At 35.7% G+C, this 21,081-nt stretch overlaps 1 long non-coding RNA gene across 1 annotated transcript in view; it reads left to right on the top strand.

The window, feature by feature from the left end:
• Window positions 1-16,610, top strand: part of LOC130012436 (uncharacterized) — a 182,575-nt gene extending 165,965 nt beyond the window's left edge. Inside the window, exon 8 of the long non-coding RNA XR_008787856.1 lies at window positions 16,492-16,610. This is a non-coding gene — a long non-coding RNA (uncharacterized LOC130012436). The remainder of the gene's footprint in view (window positions 1-16,491) is intronic.
• The last annotated feature ends 4,471 nt before the right edge of the window (window positions 16,611-21,081 follow it).

Below are 21,081 nucleotides of genomic sequence, written 5' to 3'. Positions count from 1 at the left end.
ATGTATAATTGTTCGCATGATACGAAAAACCAAGGTCCTGTGTGCAAATTGGTGTGCATGTAAAATATCCCTTGGCAATTGAAATTCAATATAAGAGTAGGTCAAGTGGTCAAAATTTCCTTCATAGTACACTGTATGACGTATGCCTGTCTTCATTTGCTCTGTCTGCAGAGTATGTCCAGTGCCATAGTTTTGGAGGGAAATGGCTTGACACAAACTAGGTCATTTCGGGACTAACATATGGTTTAATTTTATTTCAATAATTTGCTTGTACATAGGGGTCCTGAGCAGCAAGAGGACCCGGAGAGAACCCACGTGGTTGAACAGGCAACCCTCTGATCCCAACGTGCACACGTTAACCATTCCAGCCAAACGTTACCCATCAATTGAACCCAACAAGCATAAGCACAAAATACCCATCATATGCCCAAATGTTGGTAGATGGACAACTCAATAAGGATCATTTTGTAAGAAACAAAAAAGTTACCCAACAAGTATAAGCACTAAATATGGAATATGCCCATTGTCTGCTTAGGTTAAGCAGACATAAGCAATTTGATTGGTTGATGCTTTGGGACACGATAACTTTAGTTCTAATTAAGTGAGAGTGAGGACACTTGGTATATCGTTTTATCACATCAATACCTTGACTAAGGTCGATAATGAGCATTTTCTGCTCAGGGTAAGCAGAGCAATAAGCAATTTGATTGGTCAATATTTTGGAACACAGTAAATCTCCTAATTGAGGTAGAATTTTCAAACTTGGTGTAGGCGTTCATTAGGTGAATGCCTTGATGGGGTTCTATGATAAACATTGTCTGTTTACCGTAAGCAGAGATAAGCAATCTGATTTGTTGATGCTTTGGGGCACGATAACTTTGGATATAATTATGTGAAAGTGGGCTATACTATATACCGGAAAACACCATGTTATACTGAATACCGGAAAACACAAAAAAAAAACTAAATGCCGGAAGAAAACACACTAAATACCAGAAAACATCCTAAATAGGTAACTTGGAGCCTGGTCCTCTGGAAAACACCGGAAAACCTAACCCAAACCCACCGCTGGTCCTCTGGAAAACACCGGGAAAACCTAACCCTAGCCCTAACAATAACCCTAACTCTCCTCAAACAGAGGAAAAGGCTATTTAGTGTGTTTTCTGGTATTTAGTGTGTTTTCCGGTATTTAGTGTGTTTTCCGGTATTCGGTATTAGACCGGCAGCCCAGAGCACTTTGATCAAACGAACGAGATACCAATATCTGAGTATCACAATGGTTACTGTGTAACACAGCATATTCAGATATGGATGTCTGCCGGGGTCCAGTGTCTGCGTTTGGCCTTTTGGGCCCCAAAGAGGGCACCCAAAAATGGGCTGGATCAAACGTGGATACCACTCGGAAACAAGTTTAAATGAACAGATACATCTCCCTGAGTATAAAACAGGCCCCGCCAGACAAATTCTCCTCTGCATAGGGTTTGCCAGACGCCCCCGAAGGGGCCCCAAATTTTGAGCTAGATTAAACATTGGAGGTATCATACGAAACAAAGTTAAAATGAACAATTAGACTCTACTTAGTATAAAAATCCCAATGCCAGAAAAATTGTCTGCTGTAAAATCCCGCCAGACACCCCCAAAAGTTGGGCCCCGCAGATATCGTGTTGAAAATGAGCTGGATCAAACATTGTTGATACCAAATGGAACTAAATTTAAATGAACTGGTACCTCTCATTGAGTACAAAATGGGCCTGGCCCGACTAATTCTCCTCAGCAAAGGGCCCAAATCTTGAGCTAGATTAAACATTGGAGATACCATACGAAACAAAGTTAAAATGAACAATTAGACTCTACTTAGAATATAAATCCCAATGCCAGACAAATTGTCTGCTGTAGAAGCCCCGCCAGACACACCCAAAAGTTGGGCCCCATGGACATTGTTTAACGCCCATATTTTTATGTGGACGTATATTGTCTTCGCTCTGTCTGTCCGTCTGTCCACAATTGTTTGTGAACACTCTACAGGTCACAATTTTTATTCTAATTTCAATGAAACTTGAAATATAGGTTTATCACCCTAAGATCTCGGTTCCTTTCGATATTGGCATGAATCGGACTGTAACTTCATGGATTATGGCTCTTGATTGTATGAAAAATCACATTTTCGATATTCGCGCATATCGGACCATAACTTCTCGAATTATGGCCCCTGATTGTGCGAAAAATCACATTTCTAGCTCACAATAGAGGTCACAATTTTTATCCGATTTAAAAAACCGTTACAATACACTATACGACTGGTACCGTGGAATCTCGGGTAAATAGCATTATTATCTAATCTATGTAGAATTATTCATAAATATCATTGAATTTGGCCTAATAGCTTTCAATTTGTCCTTGTATACAACTTAAATCTCAACGTGCAATTTTGATTACCAAGCGTTAATTAACTAGTGTTTAGTTTGTCGACACGTGTGTAATTATAAGTGTCCCGCATAATTTTCACAACTGTTCAATAATTAGTTGGACCGTTCAATTTCCCGATTTGTGATTAAAATTAGTCAAGGTGTCCAATTACGCCAGGTATTCAATTCTGTTGCCGAACATCCAATTTCACATGTGTTGTTCAGATTTTAACGAAATGTTTATATTGAAGGAGTTGTAATATAGTAATGCTGCTGTGAAAACGTGTACATGTATAATGTACAGGCCGGTTTGAATAACAACAAAATGAGTTCGGTAATCTCGGGAATACCAGCATTCTGTATCGGTTAGGATTTTTTTCTAACGCACTGTACATGCATATAACGTCGGCCAAAATGTATGCAACAATGAACAACTTACAATTTTTTTTTACAACGTATCATTACATCTTCGTCTATAACTTAGATGTAATCCATCAATTATTGGCTGCTATAAAATCCAAACTTTAAATTAAATACGTTATACGATGAGCTTGCAGCTTCAGTTAATCTAAATCAATCATTCATAGAGCACTCGATCCACTCCACGGGGCACTTAACGTTAAGTCACATGGTCAGAAACGCGCCATTTTTGGGACTATATTCTTAGTCTGTCTGTGTTAATCGGCGACAAATCTCCGCTGTCACAATATACATCTACTTTAAATGTCGCCCAATTCATTTCCGTGGAAGCGGATATTGAATAAAGCCATTTCACACACGTGTACATTACATACGCATGTCATATATTTATACAATGTCCACAATGTGTTACATTAATTGTCGCCTTCACTCCGTTATTTTGAGTAGCCTACACTTTCTGAATGATTCCATTCTTTTGTACAAATGCATGACCACTTGGACCAACTAATAGACCACTCGGACGAAACAAAAAAGACTACTCGGACCATACAAAAGGACCACTCGGACCAATAATAAAGTGTTTTAATACGTTTATATTTGTGTTTGTATTAATATGACTACGCGAATCAATAATAAAGTTTGTTTTAGTATGCATATGTTTTCTTTGAAATAATAAAGTGTTATGTACTTACCCGTCGCATTGTTTCATCATGAAGCACATAAAAGAAAAACAATTAAATTGTTGATGTAATAAAGATATATATTTGCTAATATGTACTTACCGGCAGCGGTTATGTATATACTCACCTATAAATTGTTCGCCTCTTTGTATTATGATACAGTATGTTATTAATGATTAAAATCATTAACTAGAACTGCGATGCAGTAATGACGGGTTTCACCGGTGCTACGTTACCCTAAACAAGCCACTTCCGGTACCAATGAAACCATTAAACAGGTTTCCACATAAGCATTGCACACATCAAAACAAATGGACGCCGAATCAACCAAATCCAGCAATATCAATTCATTTTATACATTTGTTACATGTAAGTGTACAGTACTTCCGGTGATAATGAAAATATTCAATTAGTTTTATGAAATCAGAAATGACATAAGGCATCACATGGTGAAAATTTTATGTAAATCGAATAATAATTGCCACTTTTATAGACCAAAAACCTTGAAAAGTGACTTGTAGAAAATCGTCTATTTCTCTGCAACCGTACAAGTTAGAAACCATTTTCTGGTATCTGTATGATCGTATCATAATTTTAAAAACATTACAAATCAGATTCATTTGAATAAAATATCTGTTTTGAAGGCTAAAAATACAGTTTTTGCCAAAATGACGTTACTTCCGGTGATAATGAAAATCTTAAATTACTTGTATGAAATCGTAAATGGCATTAGGTATCACACAGTGAAAATTTCATGAAAATCGAATAATAATTGACACTTTTGTGGACAAAAAACCTTGAAAAGTGACCTGTTGAAATTTGCCTATTTCTCCGCAACTGAACAAGTTAGAAACCATTTTGTGATATCTATATGATCGTATGGGTTCATTCTTTTAGTTGATTTGAATCAAATATCAAAATTTTAAACAAATAACAAATACGACTCATTTGAATAAATTATTTGTTTCGAAGGCTATAAATACAGTTTTTGCCCAAATTTCGTCATTTCCGGTGACATTGAAAATGTTAAATTGAGTTGAACTAGTCACAATTAACATTATGCATCAAATGGTGTCACTTTTATGAAAATCCAATAATAATTGACTCTTTTACAGGCACAATAGCGTAAAGAGTGACTCATGCAAAATTGACCATTTCTCGGCAACTACACATATTACAAATTAATTTTCACATACATTCTCTCCGTATAGATTATTGCTACGAGTTTATGAAAGTTACGAAGTAATATTTTAAAATATGAAAACGCTTGATGGGTTGTAAATAGCCTAATTTTACACCTTTTTTCACCTTTTAATCGAAATAGCCCGAAAACGGAATCGAAATTAAAAAAACTGGGCACAACATTTTGTGCGCCTTTAAAGGGCGCACCCTTTCAGTTATACCAGATTTGAAAAAAATAATATTTGCTTTCAAAAAGTGGTACCTAACTGTCAAAATTGTAGTTTTTGGTAAAATTACGCCACTTCCGGTGCCGACAGATAACTCTATCGGTAACAAAAAAAATGGCAATTGAGACAACGGAGCATATGAACTTTGTTTTATACAAATCGAACAATAAATAATTAATCTAGGACTGAAAAACTGAATTAGCCAATGGCGGCCAAGGAAAATTACTGAGACCAAAAAAAATCAGATTTTTCCTCAAGTCAGAGGACTCGTTAATTTTGTGTAAAACACGACTTAAAAATATTCATAAATTAAAAAGTTTTTTGTAAAAATTTAAATTTTCGAAATTTGGCGCCTAATATCTGCGAAGATTTGCCGAAAATCAAAAGTAGCGTAGCTATGTGCCCTGTCTCCGGCTATGCCAAAGTGTATCGAAAGTTAAAATCCAATGATTATTGTTAGAATTACTGCAATATTTCTAAAAACGATAGCTTCGGCGTTTTCGGAATAATAATAATAAGAAGAATAATAATCTTAACAAAAACAATAGTGTTTCACACAAGCTACGCAGTGTGAAACCCTAATAACATATTGTCTGTATTATATTTTTAAAATGAATAAGTCAAGCCTTATAATGTAATTTAATTGGTCCGTGTGGTCCTTTGGGTTGGTCCGAATAGCAAGGATAAATATGGGTCCGATATTATGCAATATAGATGCAGGTTTGTTTTTTTTTTCTCCTTTTTTTTCTTACAATATTTATTCAATATTTACATATTATAAAGATACAATGTTCAATTATGGGATCTGAAAACAAGCTGTACAGTTTTATAAATGCATTGTTTCTAATTATAATCACGATTTACCTACAGTTATAATTACAAAAGCAAATGCAGGTTCAATCAAGAAACTTGCATGTTCACCTTCTAGTATAACTTTCGAGCTTCTGATATCTAGATTTTAAACGTAAACATATACATGTATGTATAAACTTATAGATTGCAGTTACACAGGGTACATGTATATGTAATAGGAATTCGGGAGGGATCATCGTCAGGGTGGGACGGGGGTGGAATTGTCCAGTCACGTGACGAACATAGATCTTCCGTTCCTCAACCCATATTATTTCCACAATCATTGTCATTAATCACAAATTACGGGATGATTTACGAAAATGCAGGTTTACTTTGAAATAGTTCAAATGATACTTTTCCATCTACAATCTTCAGATCAAAGGATGCAAGTTCTTACACAGGTTTACTTTGAAATAGTGCAAATGATACTTTTCCATCTACAATCTTCAGATCAAAGGATGCAATTTCTTACACAGTGCAGCATAATTTGTGCAACAGAAGACATCTCGAATATCGATTGTCTGAAAAAACATTTTTTCGGGGACATTTTTTTCCGAATACGCATTCGGTGTAAGACTTCAGCCACCAGGAAGTGGTTAACATAATGTTTTATTACGATAGTAGTACATAAAACAAATTGGTTGCCTAAGGTTCTCGGGGGGGGGGGGGGGGAGGTAGCCTCATCGGCTAGAGGCCTCTATTTCACAAACAAAAACAACAATTGCTTCCTTGAAAATTTATCGATCAACCCTTTTCACAGACATCCAGCTTACCACTTCCCGTCAATGCAGTAAGATAGAATATGTAGTTTTCTCATGGACAATTGGGCGAAAGTTGGAGTTTTCTCATGGAAAACTGGTCAACAAGTTGGGGAAAAAAGCTCGAAAAGTAATCGAGAAAAAAATCTTGTGTGCGGCCCTCGGAATATGATGGAATATGTTGAATATTATTATGGTTCAAGTGATTATATTTGACCCTGGAATGAAAGTAAGCTCAGAAACAAATAGATTTTTAGCCCTTCCAACGAGATGGATAGCTCTTGGAAAGGATAGACACTTTTCAGATTACAGCCTATCCGAGAATTGTTTGCTCGCTTTTGATGATACTTGCTGTTTTATGATGCGATTTTTTATTTATTTTTTTTTGAGCTGGAGGGGCTATTTGTAAAACGAACATCGTGATGACCTTGACCTTCCGTCATCTGCGCTCACTTGGTCCAAAACCGCACACAGAGGACCAGGCTCCAGGTTACCTATTTAGGGTGTTTTCCGGTATTTAGGATGTTTTCCGGTATTTAGTGTTTTTCTGGTGTTTTCCGGTATTCAGTATAAAATGGTGTTTTCCGGTTGTTTTACGGTGTTTTCCGGTTGTTTTCTGGTGTTTTCCGGTAAATAGTATGGCCTGATTTTATAGCAGCCAATAATTGATGGATTACATCTAAGTTACAGACGAAGATGTAATGATACGTTGTAAAAAAATTGTAAGTTGTTCATTGTTGCATACATTTTGGCCGACGTTATATGCATGTACAGTGCGTTATAAAAAAATCCTAACCGATACAGAATGCCGGTAAATGTTTTCCCGAGATTACCGAACTCATTTTGTTGTTATTCAAACCGGCCTGTACATTATACATGTACACGTTTTCACGGCAGCATTACTATATTACAACTCCTTCAATATAAACATTTCGTTAAAATCTGAACAAGGCATGTGAAATTGGATGTTCTGCAACAGAATTGAATACCTGGCGTATATGGACACCTTGACTAATTTTAATCACAACTCAGGAAATTGAACGGTCCAACTAATTATTGAACAGTCGTGAAAATTATGCGGGACGCTTATAATTACACACGTGTCGACAAACTAAACACTAGTTAATTCACGCTTGGTAATCAAAATTGCCCGTTGAGATTTAAGTTGTATACAAGGACAAATTGAATGCTATTAGGCCAAATTCAATGATATTTATGAATAATTCTACATAGATTAGATAATAACACTATTTACCCAAGATTCCACGGTACCAGTCGTATAGTGTTACTTAGTGGGATAACCAGTATAGTGATATATCACCGTTACACCCTAAGGATGGTTGAGCTCGAATTTCGTAAAAATCGGACCGAAACTAACAGACAAAATCGCCGCCCTTGTTCGCAAATAGTGTGAAAATATTGTGTATCGGGGTTGGGGACCCTCTGGAGGTCACAATTTTCATCTGATTTTGATGAAACTTGAAATGCATCTTTATAACCCACAGATCTCGGTTTCTTTCGATATTCGTGTATATCGGACCATAACTTCCTGAATTATGGCCGCTGATTGTTCGAAAAACCACGTTTTTAGCTTGTGGACCCCATAGAGGCCACAATTTTGATCCCACTTTGGTGAAACTTGAAACGCAGGTTTATAACCCAAAGATCTCGGTTCGCGCGTAATTTCCTGAATTATGGCCTCTTATTTTACGCAAAATCGAGTTTTTAGCTTGTGGTCCCGGTAGAGGTCACAATTATTATTCGATTCAAAAAAACGTTCGAATATATCATCGTTACACCGTAATGTTTGTTGAGTTCGAATTTCGTGAAAATCAGGCCAAAACTGCCGGACAAAATGGCCGCCCTTTGTTTGCAAATAGTATAAACATCTGGTAAATCAAGGTTGTGGGCCCTCTAGAGGTCACAATTTTGATCCGATTTCGATGAAACTTGAAATACATGTTTTTAACCCAAAAGCTATTGTTTCCTTTTGATAATCACGCATATGGGATCGTATCTTCCTAAGTTATGGCCCTTGATTGAACAAAAAATCACGTTTTTAGCTTGTGGTCCCTGTAGAGGTCACAATTTTGATCTGATTTAAAAAAAATAACGTGTGAATATATCACCATTACACACTAAGATCTTGGTTCTTTAACTTAACTTCCTGGATTATGGGCCCTGATTGTTCGAAAAATCGCATTTTTAGCTTGCAGATTCTCTGGAGGTCACATTTTTTTTCCGATTTTTAAAACCATTTAAATACATCATGAAGATTGAATTCATATTTCGGGAAAATCGAAATGAAACTGCCGGATAAATTGGCCGCTCTTTGTACACAAATTGTGTAGAAGTGTGTAATACGAAGGTTGTGGACCCTCGAGAGGTCACAATTTTTATCCGATTTTGATGAAACTGAAAACATATCTTTATATCCCACAGATCTCCGTCCCTTTTGATATTTGCACATTTCAGTCCATAACTTTCTGGATTATTGCCCCTGATTGTACAAAAAATCACGTTTGTTTTTAGCTTATTCTCTATCCATCTCTTGCAAAATGTTATCGTATCCTGCCTGGCAGGCGCTGGTGTTGAACATGAGCTGGATCAAACATTGGGGATACCATATAGAACCAAAATGAAATGAACAAGTACATCTCATTTGATTTCCTTATTTCACAATAAATTTATTCAATCAGACAGTTCAGAGTCACCACTCCATGCATTGTTAAAATTAGAACCATTATCTAGATGGTCACTCTCAAGATCATTGGTGCTGTCTTCCTCTGAATCTACCTCATGGAATAGGTTGTCGGGCATGGCAGATCCTAAAAACCATTATGGACTATAGCACCCATTCTTTTCTGACCATCCAAACTGCAATGGGTCCAACCCGTGTCCCGGATCTGCAGAGTCAGCTCGACCCCAGATTATGCTGACAAAGTATGCTCTTTGAAGTTTGCTATACACGGTGTATTCTTCTTGAAACTTTAAACAAAGTTTATCGCTAGAGGCAAGACTAGTCGTCAAATATTCCTGAGTTTCCTGGGATGCTGCCCTTCCAGGAAAATCTGATGTCCGGTATAAAGAAGGTGGACTGTGCACTTCTGCCACCTTGTGCAAAGACGGTGTATAGCAAACTTCAAAGAGCAGATGTACCAGTTCATTTAAATTTAGTTCCATGTGGTATCAACAATGTTTGATCCAGCTCATGTTCAACACAATGTCCACGGGGCCCAACTTTTGGGGGTGTATGGCAGGACTTTTACAGCAGACAATTTGTCTGGCATTTGGATTTTTATACGTAGTAGAGTGTTATTGTTCATTTTAACTTTGTTTCGTATGGTATCTCCAATGTTTAATCTAGCTCAAGATTTGGGACCCTTCGGGGGCGTCTGGCGGGCCCTATGCAGAGGAGAATTTGTCTGGCCGGGCCCGTTTTGTACTCAATGAGATGTACCAGTTCATTTAAATTTAATTCCTTTTGGTATCAACAATGTTTGATCCAGCTCATTTTCAACGCGATATCTACGGGGTCCAACTTTTGGGGGTGTCTGGCGGGGCTTTTACGGCAGACAATTTGTCTGGCATTGGGATTTTTATACGAAGTAGAGTCTAATTGTTCATTTTAACTTTGTTTCGTATGGTACCTCCAATGTTTAATCTAGCTCAAGATTTGGGGCCCCTTCGGGGGCGTCTGGCGGATCCTATGCAGAGGAGAATTTGTCTGGCGGGGCCTGTTTTATACTCAGGGAGATGTATCTGTTCATTTAAACTTGTTTCCGAGTGGTATCCACAATGTTTGATCCAGCCCATTTTGTGGTGCCCTCTTTGGGACCCAAAAGGCCACACACAGCAACTGGACCCCGGCAGACATCCATATCTAAATATGCTGGGTTACACAGTAACTCAGATATTGGTACCTCGTTCGTTTGACCAAAGTGCTCTGGGCTGCTGATCTATATAACATGGTGTTTTCTTGTAGTTTTCCGGTTGTTTCATGTTGTTTTCCGGAATATAGTATTGCCCGTGAGAGTGATAAAACTCTGAGCATAGATTCATATAGTATTGCCCGTGAGAGTGATAAAACTCTGAGCATAGATTCATTATATCATTACCTTGACTAAATTCGATGATGAGAATTTTCTGCTTAGGCTAAGGAGTGATAAGCAATTTGATTGGTCAAGACTTTGGAATATAACAACTCTGCTTTTAATTGAGGTAGCTAGAATGTTTAAACTTGATGTAGATGTTCTTTAGGTGAATGTCTTGACTGAGATCAATGATTAACATTTCGAGCGAAAGCTAAGCAGAGATAAGCATTTTCATTGGTTGATGCTTTGGGACAAGATAACTTTGATTCTATCTGATGGAGAGTGATGAAACTTTTAGTGTATAGTTGATAATCAGTTTGATTGCTTATACTTTTGAAAAAAATAAATGTGTGATTTATTAATATATGTCATCTATTTATTTTGGGATTTCGGCGGGGGACATCAGCCTCACTGTGACTTGTTTAAATTAGTAAAACGAAGAAGTCTATTAAATTTCACCAATTTCTGTTAACAGTTTCTAGATAGAATTATGCCCCTTGTTTCTCTTTGTTGAACCTTGTGAACGCTCTATTGAGAAAAGTTATCATACGATATGTATGGAACCTATTGAATTTCAACAATTTCTGTTAATTAGTTATAGAGTTTTGACCCTGGTTTCGCTTTGTTGAACCTTGTGAATGCTTTATCGACAATAGTTATCTTCTGATATGTATAAAATTTATATGCATTATTTACTTCTAGAGTTCTGGCCCATGTTTCACTTTGTTGAACCCTGTGAACGCTCTATTGACCAAAGTTATCATCCGATCTGTATGAAATTTATATTCATTATTTAGATCAGTAAAACGAAGAAGCCTATTGAATTTCAAGGGTTATGGCTGTTGTTTCACTTTGTTGAACCATGTTAACGCTCTGATGTCTTATCATCCCATCTGTATGAAATTTATATGCAGTAAAACAAAGAAGCCTATAGAATTTCAAGGGTTATGGCCGTTGTTTCACTTTCTTGAACCATGTTAAAGCTCTGATGGCTTATCATCCCATCTGTGTGAAATTTATATGCATGAATTAGATTAGTAAAACGAAGAAGGCTATTGAATTTCAACAATTCTAGAGTTACGATCCTTCTTTCACTTTATTGAACCCTTGTTCTATTGACAAAAGCTATTGTCAGATGTGTAATAAATTTATATGCATTATTGAGATGATTAAGACGAACAAGCCTATTGAATTTAAGCAATTTCTGGCCCTACAATTATGGCCCTTGTTGCACTTGGTTCAACCTTGTGAACATTTGATCTGTATGAGATTCTGTATCTTGTAAATGCTCCCATTACCTACACTGAGAACTACTAAGAGGTTGATCTGTACGCTGCCCTTATATAAATCTCTGTTTGGCTTGTTAATTGTACATCAATCGAAAGAAATTAATTTTCCGACTAATACTCGGTATTGCCGCGTTAAAATTGTAAATAAGGTGCGTTAATTAACAAGGGTGAAAAACTGTCCGAGAGGTGAGTTAATTAAAACGGTGCGTTTTCTGTAGAGGTGTGTTAATTAACCGACCGGTAAAAAATGAAAGTCATTCGTGTGTATTGTTTAATTGGCATGTTTTCTCGCTAGTTGCGATAACTGCACCAAAAGGAGTATAATCAAGGACCAATAGGCTTTATCTGACACGTACGTGTTCAATCAAAATTTGGGAAGTAAAACTGTTTTACCGTGCGATTTATCATTCGACCGTGTGTTTTACGCAGGTCTTTGTGTAATTAAAGACAGGTCTTTAGATAGGCTATGATCTACGCTTCTCTTATGCGTCTTTTGTATTGCGTATTATATATTATAAAGTTGCATTTAATGAAATAAAAATATGGACCATAATCTATCGTATACGGAAAGGCGATTGCAATGTCGTCATTTATAAATACCCGGATGCCAGCGCCGAATTTGAATATCCACAGGAATATAGAGAGTAAATCCAGCAAAAACTGTTTTTTCTACAACCGAAATATATTTCTGCTTTATTACTAAAAAGACGCGCACTCACCGTTTCACATTTATTAAATTTATAAAAATGCGCCACGATGCATAAATTGTGCATCCTACCTTCAATAGCAATATCCATAAAACAGAAATCTCCATATTGATAAATACTACGACACAACCAACCAAACAGTGGTAATTCCCACACAAATGATATATTTAAACTAAAATTACTTTAGCTTTTCACTAAATGTATATCGCATACAATCCAACGATCCTCATTCCAGAACTTGTAACTTATAATAGCCGTTTTTTTGATGCAATTACAGAATTGTCACGTGATATAACATATCAAAGAAACATATACGCCCGAATTGTCACATAATCATTTTTCGTGGCTTGTATTCTATTGTTACGACTATACCTGGTGTTTATACTGCGTACCATATCGTCACGCTAGTTATAGATGAAGTTGCATTTAATAAAAATAAAAATATTGACCATAATCTATATCGCACGAAATGCAATGTCGTCATTTATAGATATCGAACAGGTAGGCCTCAATTTGAATATCCCCGGGTATATTTGAATATCACCGGGTATATAGCGAATAAGCCAATTTTGCCGTATGTAAATACACTGATTCTCGTAAATATACTGATTCTCGTAAATATACTTAAATTCGTACTATATAACCGGATTGCTGATCAAAAAAATAATCTAATTCAAATATCAACCCAACCATTTCAGACTTTGCGTCTCACCGTTTCGCTCATAGTCCGTGCATAGCACAGTGTCGGCAGTCTCCTTGATCAAGTAACAATTGTATTTATACATGTAAAGGCGTGCACAAGCTTATTCGCACGTATTGGAAAACTGTTCTGTTGCTTTATTTGAGAAGATACTGATATTAAACTATAAAATTTGTCAATTTTTTCTTTGAAAATTCTGATAAATCTGTAGCTTTTCGGGAAGCGTTGATCATGTCGCGTACACTGTTTGTGTATTGCATGTTTTTTTTATAATAGCTGAAAGAACATATAGCTCGTTAAATAGATGAACAGCCCAACGAAGATTCGAAACAAACAGTATTGTAATTTTATGCAAAAATACATTACCCTGTTCCCCAATCCAATGTCAATATTTGAACTTACACGTTTAATCAAATGAAACAATGTCTAAAATGAGGTCCCCTTCAATAACCAATTGTCATCTTGTAGTCTTGTATAGAGAGTATAATTTATATTGTACATATTTCATCTTTTTTTTAGTAATTGAAATCACTCTTATTTACGGTACCGAATTTTATGTCAAATTACGCGATAATCATACATATTCCCTCAATGTATATAAATGTACATTTCATTAACTTTTTATGTAATTTACAACCACCTTTTAAATATTTTTCATCCACTTTTATAATGTATTTATTATGCTGACCGTAATGTATAATTTACATGCTTCCCAAAAGGGTGTTTTATGTAATAAAATCTATCTATCACGGTTGACCTCAATACTGATATGCAAATACATGTAGTTGATGTTTTTCGGCACCATAAATAATTTAGAAACTAATCGTTAATTTATTTTCGCTACTAAAAACTAAAAAACTCCAAATATTTGAAACATTGACGTGTATTTATTTATCAGTTACATTTTGGGCTGATTTTTTTAAACGCTAGACCATACATGTTGTTAGAGAAATCCGTGGTCTAACATATAAACGATAGATCAAGGTCCATATTATTATTTCATTAAATATGCAACTTTATATATGTGGTACGCAATACAAAAGACACGTAAGAGAAACGTAGATCATAGCGAGCACACACGCCTATCTAAAGACCTGTCTTGAACTATACAAAGACCTGCATTAAACACATGGTAGAATGAAATCGTACTTTAAAACAGTTTTACTTCCAAAATTTTGATTTAACACGTACATGTCAGATAAAGCCTATTGGTCCTTGATTATACTCCTTTTGGTGCAGCTATCGCAACAAGCGAGAAAACATGCCAATTAAACAATACACACCAATGACATTCATTTTTTACCGGTCGGGTAATAAACACACCTCTACAGAAAAAGCACAGTCGCACAGTTTTTCATCCCTAGCGTTAATGTACTCACCTCTCAGACAGTTTTTCAACCTTGTTAATTAACGCACCTTATTTACAATTTTAACGCAGCAATACCGAGTAATAGTCGGGAAATTAATTTTCCTTCGATAGACGTACAAATAACAAGCCAAACAGAGATTTATATAAGGGCTGCGTACAGATCAACCACTTAGTAGTGCTACAAAAGCATAAATATGTGACAACCCTTGTCGACTGCTCGGACAATTTAGCTGCTGTGGGCATATGTTTTGTTGCCTGCCAACCTAACTTTGGGTTTAAAGAGACTTTCCCACGTACAAACTGTGTGATTTGATGATATAATTACTAGACTAAAAACATATTCAAACTAATTAATCTATCAAAAATTTGCTTAAAATCCCTCTCAAAACTTTGTATTCGTCGGGAGATACCGCAAGCTATAAATAAACTGTTGTTAGATGCCATGTCAGTCAGCTCAATTCATTGAGGGAGGTCCATTTTTCAGAATGTGTTTTTCATCACTTACTGTCCATTTATCATACTGGGTTTCAAGGCATGAGTTACAGAGGGCACAAAGAGAACTCTCAGTAAATTTGAGTTTACATAGTTTGTATTAGTGTATATTATTCTATGTATATACTTATAATAAAGGCTGCGCATTTTTGTGTTAAAGCATACATTTTTTGCTAACTTAAATACATGTTTCTGGTTTCTATATTATCAATAGTGGTATTTAGAATGGTTTCCCACTTGTTAATGTATTTTGGTATAGCAAATGATTTTTCTACTCTTACATTGTAGATATCCTTCGATTTTATGTCAAATAATGTTTTGTCATATATATCTTTTAGATTATTGCTAATATTATCTGTTATTGTATTCTTTGTGAATCCTGTTATATTTTCAAAGTTCACATTAGATTGCCTCTTTATAGCATGTGCTACTTGTTTTAATGCATCAATATTATAGTTTTCAAAACTTGTTGCATTTTATGTATTGCTAATGATATCTGCTGCATAACGATATTTGTTTTGGATTAAGACTTTATCAACTATACTACTGTTATGTAGTTTAATGTGTTTTTTGTTCCAGACAATTTGTTTTTCAAGCGGAACTCTGCTGTCAAGATAATTAGTATATATTTCATACCAGTTGGTTAATAATTCTGTATAGAACAGATTTTTATGCCTTTTTCATAATTACAAGCTGGTAGAAAAGTTCCTTCATATTTTTGAAAAATAAAATTAATTAGAATAATCCATGACTGATCGTTGTTTGAGATTATTTTTTTTATCCAAAAGATAGACTGACAGTGACACTTCAAAAATTCTTTAAGTTTTAGATTTAGCATGCATTGACCTCCATTTGGTATATTCTGGGTATAACACTTCTTTTAATTTTATCTGGACCGTTACACAAATATTTATAAACTATTTGATTAAATTTAAATATGTGACCCCCCCATGGCATACTGAGTCGCAGTGAGGAAATTTTAAAAATTGAGTTATTGTTATTTTCACATTCTCCAACTCATTACCTTCAATTTGATGTATAGTTTGTTTGAAACGGGCAAAAATTGACTGAGCTCTGTCCATTCGAAGCTACCCAACTCACAAAAGTAAGTTTTGAGAAAAAGCAAGTCAAAGATTTGGTATGTTCCAAAACAAAATCCCATAGCAACCAGGCCATTTATTTTCTGTTCTGTTGTTGAATATATCTTTCCATGGGTTTTCAGGGTGCTGAAGACGAAAATCTTAGTAAAAATTTGATCCGATGATTTCTGCCATTTATTTGCTATTTTGTCGTCCAAATTTTTTTTTTTTTTTTAGGATTTCAAGGGTGCTGACGACGAAAATCGTAGAAAATGCACTTCTTTCGTGACGAAACATACATAACACATGCGACTGTTCACATGATAGTATTATACTGAAGAATAATCTATACATTAGTAGTCTGTTTTGTATATTATAACTTTGGCGAGATTAACAGTTAATCTCATCTATTAATTAGCACCCTAGTGCCAGCTAGTGGTCAGGAGATTAAGATTGTTGATTGGGTAATCATCAAAGAAGACGCCACAGCTGTACGCATGTTCATTTAACACATGAATTAAAATAAGATTTTGCGTGTATGATAGGTCTATCATTATTTTCAGGTCCCGTAACGGTATCAAAATATGAGTCCCTATAGAAATGTCAATTTCATAGTCAAGAAATACTTACGTTCATTTTCGTGCATTCTGGCTTTGATGTAATTAAACAATGGCAGACTCGAGAATCGTCGCAATTCGGCTTGTTGGTCGTTCTCATTTTTTGGACCCATGGTGATAAAGAGAATTTTAAACAATAATATCCAAGATGCATTCCTTACTTTGCATGCTGTATGAAGAAGCGACAGTAAAGGGAATTCATCTATCAATAAAATTCTCTTTGAAAAGAAAATTATTGGCCATTTTCTTTATTTCCATTTAAGGCCTATAAATTATATTTTAAAGATGATATGAGATATCAAATAATCACTGCTTGGATTAATTATTCGGAGTAAATAAGGAGTTGTCGATGGCTTTATCATTGACCTGGGACAGTTGATTAGTATTACTTGATGAAGGATAGTAGTCCTTAACTGTTCAATTGAGGCCTTAGTAAATTCTTAATTATTTTCTGTCAACTACTTTTTCTGCTGTTTAATTGCAGAATCTTTTGTACATTGACACCCCTCAATGATGCCCAAAACCACCTAACCATTTGATCAAGAAATAACAACCGCTCCCTCAATAAAGCTGGCACACAATAAGCTGTCAGACCACAGTCGGGTTGTTAGTCACTGATACCCTGACATTTTTGCTCAGTGCTTGCCCCATGGGTGTTTTTTGGGTAATTTTGATATAATGAGTGTCCAATTTACAAGTGTTTTATTTCTCAATCATTGTTAAAAAATAAACAACCCAATTGATTAATGATGTATAGTGATTAATTTTTGTACAGTGATCAGGAAATTAAATACTTGTAAATTGGACACTCATTATCAAAATTAATCAGTCAGCTTTAAACTGGACACATGTACAAATTAGATGATTTATGGTGATTTTAAACGATTTTTACGAATTTTTAAACAAAGATTTGATATTAAACGAATGTGAAAGAAATTAGTGCTAGATACACAAGATTAAACGATACCTGGGTTACAGTGTATGTAGACCCATTTTTTAAAGAAAATGTTTGTGTCCATCAAAAAATATATTAATCTCAGACTAACAGACTGATGCTAATTTAAAACTCTGCTTTTATGTGGATCAGATTTGGAGGCTTGAGCATAAGGGAAATTATTCGTACTGGTGTTGTTGAGAAAATTAAATTTCGGTTTTGCTACATGTATAGTGAACCTGTCCAATTTATGTTAACATTATGTTGCATTAGTAACTATACTAAACAGCAAAAAAAACCCATCAGTACGATTTCAAAATCAGAGAGGCACTTTAATCAAATCATTCTAGAAAACGACTTACTAAATGGATCAAAGCAATTTTTTGTGAACACTATGTTGACACATAAGTGATTAATTCATCACAATTCCAAGACATTACGAGAAGGTTTAGAGTCTGTATTACAGTCCATACATCAGTATCTGGTGTGTCAACTGCGAGTGTCAATAACAGCAGCGCAGCATCGGTACATGGAGTGGACCAGACGATTGAATGCCATTGGCACCTAGAACCACACTCTCAGAAAAGCTTGGCGCAATCCATCGGCTGTGTTCGGTCTCGGTACGACGTTATTAAGTCTCCTCTGAATTTCATCCCAAAGATGCTCAATCGAGTTTAAGTCTGGACTAAGGGCTGGTCAGTGCATAACGTTGACACCATTCTGCTGTAGAAAGTCCTGAGTAACTCTGGCAGTGTGGGAACGGGCATTGTCAGGCTAGAAAACGTTTCGATGACGGGCGAAATGTGGTATGATGTGGGGTCTTGAGAGCTTGATCGATGTAGCTCCCTGCTGTGATGCCGCCTCCTCTCCCTGGACCAAGATTTTGGAACCCCACAGGACCCATACTCTCTGTTTCAGGCCGATTCCACCCCAAACCATTATGCTTGGACCTCCCCATGACACATTGATCAGAATAACACTGGCCATATGAACAGTACGTGCATTATAAGTTACATGAAATTCATGGAGAACACATTACCATCTCAGAAGTCATGTTGCGTTTTTGAGAACATTTCCTGCGTTCAGTTCTGTGTTGGGCAGGAGCCTTATTTTTCAGGTAAAGTTGGAGATGTGGTCACAAATATACAATAAAAACATTTGGCAAATTATATGCAATGCTGATTAAAATAACAAGTGATATTTTCCAATCCATAGACCGACAACAATGCGTTTTTCTAATCCTTCTCAACTTATCGGCTGCCTTTGACACTCTCGATACGAACGACTTACTCGTGACTCTTGAAGAAGAAATAGGTATACATGGAGTGGCTTTTGAATGGTTTCGATCATATCTGTCCAAACGAAAGCAAACTGTTAACATCCATGGTTCCAAATCAGAACCCCGTCCTATGCTCTGTGGCGTACCACAAGGTTCGATGTTAGGACCTGTGTTATTTATAATCTTCACGAAACCGCTGAAAGAAATTGCTGCGCGCTTTGGACTAAAAATCCATTTGTATGCCGACGATACCCAGATCTATATAAGTTTTGAAACTAAAAACCTGCTCAGTTCAAAACATTCAATAGAAGCCTGTTTAGATGAAATCCATAGATGGATGTCGACCCACTTTTTAAAATTAAATCCTGAGAAAACAGAATTTTTGATAATAGGCACAAAACAGCAACTAAAGAAGATTGATTCAACAACCTTAACTTTTCAACAAGAAAATGTCATATCTACTCCTACAGCAAATAACATTGGCGCCATCTTGGACTCAAATATGTCACTCTCAGCCCATATTAAATCTATCTGTTACACATCTTTTTTTCATCTACATAGAATAAGTAAAATTAAAAGATACCTGACCCCAGAAAGTGCCGAAGTTCTTGTTCATTCATTCATATCTTCTAAGATAGACTATCATAACGCAATACTGTTTGGGCTACCAAAGTATCTGATTCAAAACCTTCAACGCACCCAGAATTCTGCTGCTCGCCTCTTAACAAAAACCAGAAAACACCAACACATATCTCCGATATTGAAGCGTCTTCATTGGCTACCAGTTAGTGAACGAATAAAATTCAAAATCCTACTCATAACCTTCAAAGCATTAAATGACAAAGCTCCTGAATACATAAAAGACCTTCTCATTACGCATGGTCTCACTAGAAACTTACGATCAACGAATAAAAATCTATTGACGGTCCCAGCTGTCAATCTTGAGATAGACCGCCGTTCGTTCGCATACTTGGCCCCTTTTCTATGGAATTCATTACCCTTGTCGGTTAGGCTGGTCAAGTCTGTAGAAAGCTTTAAATCTCAGCTTAAAACTCAGCTTTTCAACTAGGCTTATTCTTGTCAGTAGTGAATGACTTTGTTCAAACTTGAAAAAAAGCGCAATAGAAACTGCCATAAAGTATTTTTGCGTATACAAATTGAGACTTCTTATTATTATTATTATTCAGAGTAACATACCAACCTGACGTTTCTTTTGCTGTTTAGTATATTATTGTCAAGTGGAAGTTTATTTTGTTTTTTGCCATTCTATATGTTAAACATACATTATGCAAGAGCTAAATCTGATTATTGCAAGTCTTTATTTAGCCTTCAGATGTCATCGAAATTATAAATTAGATCTTTATTTACACAACAAGCACAAAATCAACTCTGTAGACCCACGGATGGCTTGGATTTAAATATGATTTCATTGATTGATTAAATTTTTAAATGGCGTCGTAAGCGTAGATTAACCGTTTCGTTGACGTCATACTCCCGGAAATTTTAGATCGAGGCTAAATGATAGAGTGTACGAAGCGAGGCCGCTGTTGAGCAAGGCCGCATGTCAGTCAATCTGCTTGAAAGTTCGATATATGGCAGATTCTACAGTAATTGACTCGACAACTTCCCAAATACAAATAATTTTAAAAGTAGCTTTGGATTTGAAATACCGTTTTAAGTCTGTTCAACACTGATCTTTTTATCATTTCGAAGAAGAAAACAGTAGATTATGCCACTCTATCTATAAATATTGAAGATTTTTCTGCTTGTGTTGACAGAGTGCTCCTGTTACTATTCTGAATTTTAACAGGGGGTGTAGCATATGAAAAAATTATGAAAGTTTACAATTACAACCCCAAATTTAAAGGACACTTTCAAGTTTCTAATTTTGTCACCTACAAGATGATAACTCAATTAGACTTTCTAGAATAATATTTAATTAAACAATTTTAGAAAAAGACAGAAAACTGCAAGGAATAAAGTTACCAATTTTAAAT

This window comes from Patella vulgata, chromosome 4, assembly GCF_932274485.2.
Source record: "Patella vulgata chromosome 4, xgPatVulg1.2, whole genome shotgun sequence".
NCBI classification, from domain to species: Eukaryota; Metazoa; Mollusca; class Gastropoda; family Patellidae; genus Patella; species Patella vulgata.
The sequence above is the reverse complement of the archived record's forward strand: the minus strand, read 5'-3'. Positions and strand labels throughout refer to the sequence as shown.